Source organism: Elephantulus edwardii, unplaced genomic scaffold (assembly GCF_000299155.1).
Source record: "Elephantulus edwardii isolate Elephantulus edwardi_28Jun2011 unplaced genomic scaffold, EleEdw1.0 scaffold00183, whole genome shotgun sequence".
Taxonomy (NCBI): Eukaryota; Metazoa; Chordata; class Mammalia; order Macroscelidea; family Macroscelididae; genus Elephantulus; species Elephantulus edwardii.
The window spans coordinates 705011-717998 of record NW_006399933.1 but is presented as its reverse complement, the minus strand read 5'-3'; the positions used below and the strand labels follow the sequence as shown (position 1 = coordinate 717998).

The 12988-nt window shown below is 38.6% G+C and overlaps 1 pseudogene; it reads left to right on the top strand.

Annotated features, from left to right (window-relative positions):
- Positions 1-1500: 1500 nt before the first annotated feature.
- Positions 1501-2082, top strand: LOC102871278 (annotated as a pseudogene).
- Positions 2083-12988: the final 10906 nt, after the last annotated feature.

The window sequence follows — 12988 nt, the reverse complement described above, 5'->3', positions numbered from 1 at the left end:
TATTAAATTGTAAGATAAAAGATAACATTGTTCTTTGGGCAAACTCAACCATTTTAATATTATATGTGCAGACCTGAATAAAGAAGCTTTTTAAGATTTATTCACATTTTCTAATGCAAAGGCAAAGGATAGCCCTCACACATTGGTATATCAGGCAAAGAAGTCAGGATTTATATGTCCTTAGATCCAACTGTTGGTTATGTTTCCTGACTTTGCTCTGGCTCCAGAATTCATCATCCTCTGAAGACCACCATGTTTTTCCAGTGGCTTGGCATATCTATATAAAGATAAAACACGAATAGAAAGCTGAGACAGGCAATATTATTATGTTCTATTTCTAAATGCAGTCAATAGGTTAAATTGTTTTAAAAGAGTTGCACGATTGTCTGGATTCATAAGGGGGAAAATTACTGAACTCTTCTTGAAGGGAAAAATAATCAGCAGTAAACCAGTAAATTAAGAATGAATAAACTGCCAATTTTTCTACTGAAATAGTCACTCCAACCCTTCTAATATCCAATTACTTCTCAGGTAAACTTATCTTTCCTCAAATCAAAGGTACTAAAAATGAGCTCGTGTCAATAGTGCTAGTTTTTAAAATTAGCGGAACCTTTGTCCTGAAGAAGTGTGTAGAACTTTTGAGCTATGGCTTACATACTTACATACACTATACGTTACTGAAAACTCTAGAAATATTGGAATTCTGTGTTGTCTTTCTAGTGAGCCAAAAGACTTTTCTTGCAAATGAAGACTTCAAACAGGAAGCAGAACATTTGGCACACAATTTGTCTGGTTACACAGCACTGTATCCAGAGCTAAAATAAAAATAATTCTGACGTTCAATGATTATTAAGGGACTACAGTGTAGTGAAGTTACTAGATATTTTCATACTCAAATGAAATTCTATTTCCAAACACCTAACATTCAATTTATCTCCTTCCTCAGTGATTTACCAATCTTAGTAGGAGACATTAAGACAATTATAAATGACAAGAGGTTTGAAGAAAATTATTTATCAAACATGTAATGCTGATTATTACCTAATCTGCCAAATACTTTCTCTAGTCATAAACTATGAGAAACAAAAGAATGAGAAAATGTAATTTATTCATCTAACATTATTTCTCTTTCTTACCAGGTCAACTACCACTTTAATGATTAAATTTCAGGGGAATAATAAATTTCTTCTCCATCTATAAATGGAAGTTGCACACCTAGTCCTCAGTTGTTGACTATCTTGTTATGTAACAATTCATTTAATACAATTAGCAATATGCTGTTTAACTATGTTGTACATTAACCTGAATATCCTGTATTTGTTCAGCTCCCTGTCCTTGGCCAAAGAACGTCCAAGTCTCTCTGGCTCACGGTTGAATAACCATCTCTCTCTAGAAGGCATCATTCTATTTCTATCTTTATCACCAGAACCACTGTTGTAGTTTTTCACATAAAAGAGACTGCTGAGGTGACTGCACACCCCGACCGCAGCTGCCAGGGTCATGCAGTGCCCTGCGGTACTCATCACCTCCAGGCAATTCCAGAATGTCCACACGGGCCTAGACCTGACCATGCCCCAGCACCAGGAGGTGCAGGGCAAGATGATGTCAGGCCACGTGGAGTACCAAATCCTGGTGGTGATCCGGCTGGCTGTATTCAAGTCAGCCAAGCACAGACCTGAGGACGTCGTCCAGTTCTTGGTCTCTAAAAAGTACAACGAGATTGAGGAGTTCTACCAGAAACTGAGCAGCCAATGCTCCCTGGCTGGCATCCCTGCTCTGCCCAGGAAGGTCTTGTTTGTTGGGGAGTCTGACATCCAGGAAAGGAGAGCCTTGTTTGATGAGATTCTGCACTGTGTCTCCAAGGATGCCGAGTTGGCAAGCAGCCCAGAGCGGTTAGAATTCTTAGGTACCCTCTGCCCTGTCCCCTGTGCCCCTGTCCTCTTCAGCGTGGAGTCAAGCTCAGTCAGGGAGGGTCTATGGCTGCCCCCTGCCGTTCAGAAGCTTCAGATCAGGACGCTGAGATGGACTAGCCTTCCAGAGGCCTATGGTCTGGGTGGTGGGCAGGGAAGACTTGGCCCTTGAGGAACTGACGAGCTGGGTGCCAGATGAGGTACCCACAGAGGTTATTCTCCATCATCTGGCCCTGTCTACACCCCTCTTGACGATCCCCATCCCTCAGAGCTCCCTCCTTCACTTCTGATTCCTTTGTCCCCTCACTCCCACCCCATCATGCACAGTATCTACAGAAAGCTGGTGGCCTGGCTCTCGGGGACACCTCATGCCCAGCCTTCAGGCAGAGATGCACACTGCATTGATTCAACCTAACCCACTTTTCCCAGTAATGAAGGACCGTGAGCTTTTCTTCTAGTCTGTATCCCAGTATCTTCTTTTTTATTTTTTCCTTCTGTAACTTGGGGAAAATATTAGTATGTACTCATCAGGGGTTGTTATAAAAAAAAAATAAAGAGCTAATAAAGTTTTTAAAAAAAAGACTGCTGAATTGGAAGGAGACCTTTCACATTTCGAAGGAGAGATTCTGAAAAGAGAAGGGTTTGAGTGGTGAGAGTGGCCCAGGAGGAATAGGAGGGAGTCAGGGTGATTACTGTCATCCCTAGCTACTTAAATGCCCTGGAGTGATCAAGCCTCGCAGCAGGAAGAATATTGTGGGTAATTTGTGGCTGGAGACTACATTTGAAGTCACTTATCCTTCTCTTCACTGGCCTCACAGGCTGAGCTCCTCTTTTGAATCACTGTTAGTCTCCAGGCTCTATGCTTCAGATTTCAAGCCCAGCAAGATAAAGCAGTAACACACATTTGGGGTCTTCCTTGGGCTATAACATGACAGGGCAGCAGAAGGCCAGAGTGTGAAGGGCAAGAGTATAAACAGCAACCAACTACCCTCTTGGTTCTTGGGCCAGCTGAGCCCAAAGAGCTACCAACAGTGCCTCTATCCTCACCACTGAATCCGAGGTCCACTGGAGTGCCAGCTACAATGCAGGGCCTTGAAGTTCAGAGCATAGAGTGTTGGAAGTCCATTGGTTCCAGAACACACATATGGGGAGTTTTGAAGCATAATAGTACTGTTAACCTAACCAGTTCTTCCCTGCTGGTTTCAGTTCAGCAGAGGCTCCGTGGGAGAAAGACGGCCAATCTCTTTCTGTGGGCTTTACAACATCTGGAAACCTCAGTTCTGACTCCATGGCAATGGAGGAGAGAGGTAATTATTAGACACATGAGAGAGAAGAGAAGAGGTCTAGGATTAGAGAGTGAAGTTTGACTATTGCCTTTTTTATTCTATTTTTATTATTTCAAGTTCTTGAAGGGTTAATGATTACCAAGGTAAAATCATCTTCTTTGCTAACGGAAATCTACCCAAGCAGAATTGAATGATTTTCCCCTTTTGCTTGTCTAAATCATTAATGTCTTTGACTCTCCTAACAGAACGACAAATAAGCCTTCATTCACTTCATCTTACACATTGTCTCTGGGTATTTTGCCTAAAATACCTTCCTGAAAGTTTCCTAGGCAGGCTGATTTGTGTGAATGGAAACCATGATGAAACAAAAGTTATACACCATGCAAACACATTATGTGCATTATACATAAGAAAACCCTGACTGTGTGAAGGCAGGGAGGAAAGCAAACAAATTCTGTTTTCAGTCATTTGCACATTGCATTACCATAAGTTTTCCCCTTTCCAAATAATATGCAGATGGAAAATTAGGCAGCTTGTTTCTGTAAATCACTCCTAGTGCTGCGGTGGTGGCAGGAGAAAACAGTTAAGGGATTCATTTTTCTTCCAAGAAAACCATACTTTTCAGATCCATCTGACACAGAGCCAATGGATTACTTCTTATCTGGCTGTAACAAACGCTTTTTCCACCAGTCTTGTGTAAAGAGAAACCACTTCATTGTACTCAGAAGTACACATGCTCCAAGGTCAGCTACAGTTACTTTATTTTGCAAGAGGTTCCTCAGCCTGTTGCTTTTATAGGGAATAGGTGAAACTCTGATTTTGCAGTATGGCCTTTGCTTTTAAGTGTCTGTGTTTATAAATAAGGTTTAGTACACTGAAGTTCATAAAACACTGAAGCTTTATGGCCCTGCTGGTAGCATATTTATTAAATTTGTGGAAAGGATTAGAAGGGAGTCTATTCTCTAGGACTAGGAAAAGATTCATAGGAAATGGCAGAGGCAGTGTTATAATTTATGACACCTCTGTCCTCTTGAGAGCTTACAGAATCATTCACTTTATAATGGTAAGCAAGAAAAGGAAAACTGACAGAGTTTTGAAATCACCCAGACTTATAGGTCTGGTCCAGGTTAGCTTGCTTTTGTTGTCCATGCAAGTCAAAAGCACAACTTCTCCCAGGAAATAATCACTTAAAAGCTCTAAGAGTCATTCTGACTGAGCTATATTTCCTTCTGTTGCCCATGAGGTCACTATGAGTTGGAACGAACTCCAAAGACTCTAAAAACAACATTTGTGTACATGCAAATACCCACTTTCATTTCTAAATCAAGCACCAGCCATTTATTAAATGCATAAATTTTTTCAGCATTATGAAAAAATAGAACGTGTTAGAATTCCAAAATGAGTCTTACAAAGGATGTACCAGATGGACAAAGCACTAAATGAAGAAAAGTATATTAAGAAATAAATCTACATCTTTATTTTTTATGATGTAGTTTTGTCAGTTAAGGAGTTAAGACCAAAATTTTAAAAAAAGAAAAATGCTACTAATCTTCTAGGAGAAAAGTCTGTTAAGAAATAGCTTAGTTGCATTTTATATAATAAAAGTGAAAAGCTATGGCAATTATCCCTTAGTGAACTAACATAATGAAATTGTGATCTATGTCACAAGCAGCTCGCTGATTGCATCTTGAAAGTCACAGCTGTCCCACTTATGAGGAATGTGCATATATTCCTGTGCAGGGAGGAGGAGGGCTCAGAACATAATTGTTCTCGTTTCAAGCTAAAAATAACTCGAGATGCAGGATTGAACTTCGCAGATAAGATTAAGACTGCTGATTTTAAGTTTCCTTTTTGGAAAATACAAATAATTTGTACATTCATCAATCAGTAATTAAACATGATATTTCAGAATACTTACAACTATAAAGAGAGGGGTTCTTTTAGAAGATTGGGAATATTTTAATAACTAATTTTAAGTAAATGCACATCAATAATTGATTATTGGTATTAGCTACTTCTTGCAATTGGCATTGCATATGTTTTTCACTTATATTCTACCTTGAAAACATGATTTAGTGGGGTTTGAATAAGGACAGGTATTGCCTGTCAGATTTTTCACTTGATGGAAATAAATAAGCTAGTTTATTTGTACTTTATTAACTTACATGCATGTTACAGATTAACATACATAATCAAGAACTGTTAGTTGTTCTTATTGTTAGATGCCATCAAGTTGAGTATGACCTATAGAAACCCTATGAACAATAAATCTGAACTCTGTCCTATTCTGCACTATCCTCACACTTTCTGACACACTAGAGGGCTCTACGAGGAGGAATGTGGCATCAGGATTGGTGGAAGAGTCATCAACAACCTGCGTTACACAGATGACACAGCTCTGCTTTCTGAAACTGAGGAGGACCTGAAGCACTTGCTGCAGAAGGTCAAGTACTGCAGCCTTCAATACAGATTGAAGCTCAACATCAAGAAAACAATTCTCACCACTGAACCAATAGCAGCATCAGTATGGATGGTGAAGAGATTGAGACAGTTAACAGTTTTAGTTTACTTGGCTCCGCAGTCAACACTCTTGGTAGCAGCTGCCAGGAAATCAAGAGACAAATTGTATTGGGAAAGTCAGCTGTCAGGGACCTCTTCAGCTTACTGAAGAGCAACGACATCAGGCTGGAGAAGGTGTGCCAGAGGGTACAGTCTTCGCAATTACATGTTATGCATCAGAGAATTGGACAGTGAATAAGGATGATGAATAGAGAATTGATGCCTTTGAGCTGTGGTGCTGGAGAAGAATGTTGAATATACCATGGACTGCTAGGAGAGCAAACATGTTTGTCCTGGAGAAAGTGAAGCCAGAATGCTCCTTGGAGTCAAGGATTCTGAAGCTTTGTCTGACATACTTTGGGCAAGGAGAGACTGGTCCTTGGAGTGGGACATCATGTTTGGGAGAGTGGAGGGACGGCGCAGGAGAGGAAAACCCTCGAAGAGAGGGATAGATTCTGTGATTGGAATGGTGGGAGTGAGTGTGTTGGGGATGGTGAGGTTGGCACAGGATAGACAGGGCTTAGAGCTCTTGTACATAGGGTCGCTGTGAGTCACAAGCATCTGGACGGTACATAACAACAACAGAGTCCATCCATTGTGGCAGTCAGTGTGTCTATCCACATGGTTGAGGGTCTTATTTCCTTCAATAACCCTCTACTTTTCCAGAAATCATGTCCCTCTCCAAGTAATAGCCTCTTCTAGCAACATGCCTGAAATATGTGAGGCAAAGCTCCACCATCTTTGGCTCCAAAGGTACTTTGGCTGCACTTCCTCCAAAACATATTTATCTGTCCTTTTGGCAGTCCATGTACTGATCAAGAACTTCTTGTTGTTGTGTACCATTGAGCTGCAACCAACCCATGGTGGGTTTCCAGAGGCAATCAATCACACAGGAAGAGATTGCCCATCCCTCTCCTGCAAAGCAGCGGGTGGATTCGAACTATGTCTGTGGGACTGCAGTGCAGCTCCTTGCCACTAGGCCATCAGAGCTCCCTGATCAAGAACTAAAACGTTATTATTACTGAGACCTACATCTCGTGCCTCCTCTCATTCACTTCCTTTGCTGCAGCGACTGGTTAAACATCTAACTTTACACTAGTTTTGGCAATTTTTGGAATTCATATAAAAGGCATTATATTGTAGGTGATTTCTTAAAAGATCTGACCTTTTGTGAGTGAGACTCAATGCACATAATAGAACTTTGTTTCATTACTGAATACTGTTGCTGTTGCAAAGTTGGAACTGATTCACGTTTGATCCTTCTGTGGGTTTTCAGAGGCTATGATTTGTACAAGAAGAGTTTACGCGTCTTTCTCAGTTGAGCAGTGGGGGGAAAGGAGAAGTTTTGTACCGAAAAGTCTTTAGTCAGGGACCTCTTCAAATTGTTGAGGAATAATGATGTAAGTTTGAGAACTAAGGTGCACTTGATTCAAGCCATTGTCTTTTCAGTCACTTGCTATGCATCTGAGATCTGGAGACAATGACTAAGGATGACAGAAGTTTTGATAACTTTGAATTGTGATGTTGGTTAAGAATGCTGAAGATCCCATTGTCTGCTGAAAGAACAAACAGTATGTCTCGGAGAGGGTGCAGTCAGAGTGGTCCTTGGACTCAGAGATGATGAAGCTTTGTCTCATATTCTTTGGACATGTTGCTTGTGGAGGAACATTCTTTAGAGAGGGTTATCATGCTTGGGAAGTTGGAAGGCCAATGAAAGAGAGGAAGACCCTCGTCCAGGTGTGTTGACAAAGTGACTGTGGGCTTTGTGTCAATAAATATGTCAGAGATGGTGAGAATGACACAGGATAGGACAGTATTCAGATACATTGTTCATCAACAAATGAATGGATAGAGAAGCTGTGGTTTATTCACACAATGGAATACTACATTGCATTGAAAAACAAGGAACTCATGCAATATTATTCAAGATGGGTGATCCTGGAGGACATTATGCTGAGTGAAATATCTCAGTCACAAAAAGACAAATACTGCATAGTACACTGTTGTAGAACGGGACCGACATTAGGGTTGGGGTAAGACTGAGAAAGACTGGATAAATTATGTATATTGCATTGAAAGAGATGAGGGAGAGAACAGTTTAAAAGCGATATATAATAGGGTATTATAGTAATCACAAGAGTCCAGAATTAAGGTTACATAGTGGAGTGTACTCAGGGCGGGGGAATTTTGTACCAATAAAGAAATTTTCTTTTACTTTTCAAAGAGAGGAGCAAACTGGGGGAGCTGGTGGGCAGGGAGAAAAGTGCAACAATGAATGAATGGAAATCCAAAATCTTTGTAAATGTTCATTAAAATTAATAAAATAAAATTTAAAAAACAGATAAAAAGTGAAGATGATCTTTATAAAAATAGGATGGTCTTTCGTGAAAAAAAAAAGAAAAAATGTACTAGTTGCTCCATAGGACAAATATGAGAAATCTTCTCCAGTGTAATTTACATCTTCTGAAAACCTGCAAGTGTGTCAGCTATGGGTCTGTTCAAGCAAAATGGTACATAACAACAATAGTACAGCATACTTCCGCATGACATTTTTAAAAAATTATTTTTAAAGAATAAATAAAAAGGGAGGGGGCTCTATTTGAGGTAATTGCAAAGTATTCTCAAACTCCTACCTCATTTTGTAACTCAAATTCTTATTTTCCCCATTCCAATCGCCGTCCTGTGTATCTCACTGAGTTCTTTTCAAGGTTCAAATTAAGTAACAAATGTGAAAGTCACGGCTCACAATATGGGAGTATATATGGAATTTAGAAAAGATCCCTCATAGCATTAAAGTGATATCTCTACAGTTGATGCTGCCAGCATGAGCAAAGATTTGTAAATCATTGTTCACTTATGAAGGCTTTACACGTCTATTGAAAACACATTACATCATGAGAAAAGACTGAAAGCCTGTGCCTGGAGCCTTCGAACAAGAGAACAAAAATGTAGTACAGTTTTTTCTAGGAGCTGGTGACATTTACTCATTCGTATATTCAACAGCATAGCTTTTGGGAACAATATGCCAAGGCATTTCATTAGACACTGGATAATGCTTCCTGAGTCTCAGATCCTTTTGTCAGCATGGGAAGTAGAAAAGAGTTGTTTCAATCTATAAGTGTGATAACGAAAAAATACTAAATTCTTTGGGAAGGAAACACATGTATTTGGAAGGCACTGAAATCAAACTTAAGATATTAATGACTTTTTTGTTATATTAATGAATTTAAAAGGATAATGAATGATCTCCCCCTTCAATTAGGAGCTCTATTTTCAAGGTTTATATGATTTCTCATGAAATAGTGAAATCCATGCAGCCCACACATTTCCAATCCCTTGAATTTCATATAATACAAGACAACCATAAAACATCTGATTGCCTAAATTTCCTGGGGTGGGGGGGGGATGTGAAAGAGCCTTTGTTTTCACTAGATATTCAATCTATGTACCACTTACCACATCACTGCAATGAAGCACACAGACTGTATTATATTTGGCAGATATTTACTTTATCGCCTTTGCTTTTTTAAGCAGTATGTGGAGATGGGGTGGGAATTATGACAACCTTTCTGTGAATCTATTCCTTCAGGGCTGTGTCATCATTTCAGTTAAATTCATTTTGTTCCTCCTCCTCCTTAGTAGTGGTTATCAGTGAAGCTACAACATTTTTACTTTGGCTTCTCATGAAATATGTCCCTCAAAACTTCATGTACATGACTCAAAGAATCCTATTTTGAGATACCACAGAGTTATTATGTACCACATGGGCTGTTTCAAAAGATGTCTGATATCATTCTTGGAATAGATAGTCCACAGAGGAAATGTGTAGGGTTTTATAATGGTGCTTTCTGACACCATTTCACTCTGGACCTTAACCAGATGCATGTGTTTGGTGTGATCTCTAAGAAGAAACAGACTCATGCTATTTCATTCCTATAGGGGAACAAGACTCGTCTAAAATTAGTCTATTAGGACAGAAACATCCACCAGCTGCAAAGTAAAATAATCAGGATGAAAAGAATGATTGAATGGAAAATTCAAGCTCTATTTACCAAAGCTAAATAACATTGTTCAACAATAATAACTGCTTTCATTTTGATGATAATATATTCTGTAAAAAATATTTTGTAAATGTTATCAGTTTAATAGCTAATAGTCAATTTAGAAGATAAGTAAGGCATCTGTAGCAATAATAAAAAATAATATAATCCTAAGAGTAACTAATGTACTTTACATGTGTTGTTCAATAATATACAATTTCAAAAATAATAATGTATTTCATTTCCCCTAATGTTTTTCTCTCAAAGTTTTGGTTTTTTTTTTATTCCACCCTCAGTCTATTGGTTTGCTTTTACTGCAGTGGTTTGCACATTGCATGTATGATGTTAGAATCTATGGCATACCTTGATGACTTTCATATGGCTATGTAAGTTATGCCATGAGTATTTTAAATGCCAGCAAGTTTACCCACAGTCAACAGGTTTCAATAGAACTTCCAGATTAAGAAAGACTAAGAAGCAGAACTCGCAGAAACTGCACGAGATGCAGAGGAATAGAGGGGACAGAAAGCCTGTAAACAACAAGAAAAACTGAAGATGAGCCATATGGACCATGTGTAAATCATCACAAATCATGCATATCTAAGAATAATGGTAATTGCAGAAGACTTAATGGTGCTGATATGTGAAACCTGTATAAGAAAAGTCAAGCAGTCTTTAAGCCTGATAAGGGAAGAGTGTGTGGTTTACAATCAGGAAAAGTGTGTGTCTGGGGTGTATCCTTTCACCGAAACTATTCAATCTGTGTATTTAGCACATAATAAAGAAGCTGGATATATGAAGAATATATGGCATCACTACTGGAAGAAGTCTCACCAATAATCTAGCTTAGACACACAAACTTGCATACAGCAAGTAAAGAAAACATGAGGCACTTACTGATGAAGATTAAAATAATCTATACTTTAATATGGATTACAACTCAGAATCAAGAAAATAAAAAATTTCACAAATGGACCATCAAGCAACATCATGAAAAAAGAAAAAAAAGGTCTACGTTGCCAATGATTTAATTTTACTTGGATGGATGTGAAAACAGACTCTGCATTTCAACAATTACCTTGAGAACAGCATAGAGTGTGTGAGGAATGTGAAGGAAAACAAAGTTTTGATCTGCTGTGTATAGGGTTGCTATAAGTAGTAGTGAACTTGATAGAACCTAATAACAATGACAACTATTTTTCTCAACTCATGGTGACTTTGTTGTAGGGTAGTGGCTTTTCTGTTATTATGAAATTCAAGGTTGTGCTGACAGAATTTCAAATGCCAGCAGGGTCACTAATGGCTAATAGACTTCAACAAAGACTGACATAGAGTTAGTGGAAAGGATTGGTTATCTACTTTAGAAAATTAGCCAGGGAAGATCCTATGGGACATAACAGAATATTGTTCAATATAGTAATGGAAGATGATACTCATAGGCTAGAAAGCATTAAAAACGCACAATTGTGATAGCAGTAGGCTCAAGAATACAAACTATGAAGATAATAGAGTACAGGATGGCACCCCGCCCCACCCCACCTCGCCTCTGTTGTATGTGAGGTAGCCTTCTATCACAGCTGACTTAAGGATATCTAACAACATTCTCTTAACAATTGTAATGTTTGCATGCAAATGTCTTTCTTTTTCTGAGAATGCTTAATAATACAGAATAAAGTAGAATAGCTATGGAATATGTGCATTGTATTATTTCCCACAACTGCATGAATTCTTCTTCCTGTGTGAAAAGCAGGAAGATACTAGTATAATAAAGTAGTTTTTATTATTGTCACTAAGAAGGAAGTGACTCATAAGTGACCCTCCAATGGGTTATCAGAAATTGGAAATCCCATGGGAGATTATCCATGTTTCTCTAGTAGAGAATCTGGTAGAGTTAAACTACTTGCCTTTGGGTTGACAGCACAACACCTTACACATTAGGCCACCAGAGATCCCTCTGATAAAGTAGAAAATATTTTAAAATTCTTTGCTTTTAAAATGAAACTGAATTATTACTAAGAAATCATGATTCATCTTCTCTTTCAACAGTGTTTCCTTGGCAATCTGTGTGTCTGTCTATCTATCTATCTAGCTAGCTAGCTAGCTAGCTAGCTATCATCTTAGATCAGTCCACTGATGAGATCTAGTCAAAATTATTTACCTAGTATCGTTGTATTGTAGGGTACCAGTGAGCCAGACCTTACCTGCCTACCTCCACAAAAAGAGGTAAGGAGGACTGGATGCCATTGTTGGAAGCCCATCTCGCACACAAGTGGGCTTCGGGTTATTGAGAATTCAGCCTGCAAACAGATAACTCTCTGGTTTAATAATTAAAGAGAAACCTTTGTCCTCTGTCCTGCAGTGGGCTGGGAACTTAAAGGTCTCTCTTCCTGTAAATCATATATCTTATGTGGTTTCGGTCTCCTAACCCCTTTCATGTGAAAAGCATCACTTATCATAAGGAACAGAGTTTACGCCCTCCCTTGCTCTATTGTTTCTGTATTTATCTTTTATGATTCTATGAAAACTGAGATATGAGATCACTACTTATTATGATTCTATGGAAACCCTAAAAAAATAAGATCATGTGACCCCTATATATTCGAATAAATGCAGACCCACGAGGCTGCCGTATCTTGTCCTGTCTGAGTATGTTTTTCTTTGCAGCAGTCCTGTCTTGTCTTCTGTGTGCGTTTGTCTCTTTATATTCATTTCTTCCAGGCATTGAGTAAAGGGTTGCAGTTTGCAACAAGAGGTGAGAGCCTTCTGAAAAATGACTGAACGCAATTCTGAAGAAGGAAATATACATACTAAACCTAGACTATGATGTCACTCATAAAGATATGAAAAAGATAATAAAGACTTCTAGAGTCCTAACAAAGGGTTATTGTTTGATAATATCTTTCTTTTGGAATGGGTACAAATACAAATCTCTGAGTGAGTTGGGCAGGTAGCTTTCATCTAAATTCCTGGGAATAGACTAGTTAACATATTCAAGCTGCATTTGTATGTTTTAACACCCCAGCTGATATTTCATCAATTCCTGAGGCTATATATTTTTTGCCAATGCCTTGTATGTCTTCTGAACTGTTTCCTTAATTACTATTGGTCTTTTACTACATGCCACTATTTAAAATGGTTAATTGATGAAAAATTGGTTTTTTGGTAGAGTGACTGTGTTTTCCTTCCATCTTTT